Source organism: Dipodomys merriami, unplaced genomic scaffold (genome assembly GCF_024711535.1).
Source record: "Dipodomys merriami isolate MVZ:Mamm:240054 unplaced genomic scaffold, mDipMer1.0.p SCAF_6, whole genome shotgun sequence".
Taxonomy (NCBI): Eukaryota; Metazoa; Chordata; class Mammalia; order Rodentia; family Heteromyidae; genus Dipodomys; species Dipodomys merriami.
This window is the reverse complement of record NW_027206179.1, coordinates 70,097,114-70,099,231: the sequence shown is the minus strand read 5'-3', so window position 1 is coordinate 70,099,231 and position 2,118 is coordinate 70,097,114.

Here is a 2,118-nt window from a genome sequence, read left to right as displayed (position 1 = left end):
AGTTTTCTTTCATCCTCAGCTGCTTCATTAGAAAGAAATGTGCTAGTGATTCTCAGGCTGAAGGTTAGTACCTGGAAGTGGCAGTATAACCAGGCTTCTCATTTATTTCAAGGCCGATACCTTATCCTGGAGTCTGGGCTATTTCTGAACCCATTTAATCCTCAGCTGATCATATGTAAATGTAATGAAATGAAGTACTAAGTGATGACAGGCTGGGACAGCTTCCGAAGAGAAGAATGAGGCTTGGAAACACACTTGCCCCATGGGATTATGGTAAGCAGAAAGACTTGTGGGTGGGACCTTGCTCTGCTTGGTGATCTTCTCGTTTGCCTAGGGAGAGGTTAGAAGTGTCATCTGTGGAGACAGAAGCTGGGATCTTCACACGAGTTACCATGCTGGTCAGACAGAAGAAACTCAACAATAACCACACATACAGTGGGGAGTGTCTTTTGAAGGTGATAGTGATGATAGTTAAGAGAGTAAGGGAGAAAAACCAAAAACACTTTATTACACCTGTGGAGGGTGCAAAAATGTCCCTCTGCTTAGACTAAAACATGCACAATGTTGACTCACTGAACCAAGGTAATACAAAGTGCACTTGAAAATCAGCTTTGCAAGGGAAAAAAACCAAGGAATCCAGAGAATTTCTATATTATTTAAAACCCTAACTTTTGTTCCTCAACTCATAGTACTGGCACCAGGCTCTGATGATAGATTGCTCTTTGCACTTAAGTCAGAAAAAGGTTAATGGAATATAAGAATAATGTCACTAAAAGTTCACTTTGCATCAGCTCACACTATTTTATTGTCTGAAGGACTCCAGTGTTAGTTGAAACTTGGGAGAACAGATGTAAATGTGTGGGTAGATTTCCTTTTGATTCACACATACAAATGCACACAAGCACACACATATATATATATATACATACAAAAAACACCTACACATGCACGCACGCGGTACAGTTTGTACAGATCAACAATACATTCAAATGTGGGTCCTTACCTCTTTGGGAAGCACTTTCCCCAAAAAGCTAGTAGTCTTAGTGTGTGTGTGTGTGTGTGTGTGTGTGTGTGTGTGTGTGTGTGTGTGTGTGTGTGTGTGTGTGTGTGTGTGTGTGTGTGTGTGTATACTGATCCTGGGGCTTGGAACTCAGGACCTTGGCACTGTTCTAGAGCTTTTGTGCTTAAGGTTGGAGTTCTACCACTTGAGCCACAGCTCCACTTCAGCTTTTTGGTGGTTAATTGGGGATCATACTATTATAGACTTTTCTGCCTGGACTGGCTTTGAACCATGATTCTCAGATCTCAGCCTCCTGAGTAGCTAGGCTTATTGAGCCACTGGTGCCCAGCTTTGGCATATCTGTTTTTGTTTTGCAATGATGGAAATTGAACCCCGTGCCTCCCACATGCTAGGAGAGCATTCTGCCACTGAATAAAATCCTAACCGTGTCACAGGGAGTGAGTGACAGGACTTGGAGAATCTGCTGGAACTGTCACTGATCTTCCAGTGGAGTCATTGAATTGTGCTTGTGTGTGTGTATGTGTGTGTGTGTATGTGTGTGTGTGTGTGTGTGTGTGTGTGTGTTTGGTTGAAAGTTTATGGTGAAGAACTTGAAGTAGAACGGGCAGTTCCAGGCAGAACAGTTTCTATTTATATTGACATGATAGTTGTGTGTTTTGTCTGAATAATAGGTAAACACAGTGAGGTGGGTGAAGGAATTCTCCAAGAAGAATGAAGGGTGTTGGATTTGTAGAAGAGATTTCCTAAGACTTTCCTATTTTCCCTTTTGTTTAAAAAAATACAAGAATCTGTCTATAAAGACAGAAAGGTATAGCTCTCCAGATGGTTTGAAACAATTGGTTATATATTAAAAAATATAAGCTACTGTTTTGGTTTTTGAAATGGGAACTAAAATGATTTCTGATTGTGTCTGAAGCTATAACTGGATGGACATATGTTTTCAATGGCCATGGTCTAGCAGACATGAAGTTTTAACTAGGAATTATTTGTTGCAAATGGAGAGAAACGAGTTGTCTGAAAAAGGTAAAGCGAAGTCTGCTGCTGTGTGTTTGGCTCATGAAATCTCAGGCTTAGATTTTTTTTTTTTCACACCAAAG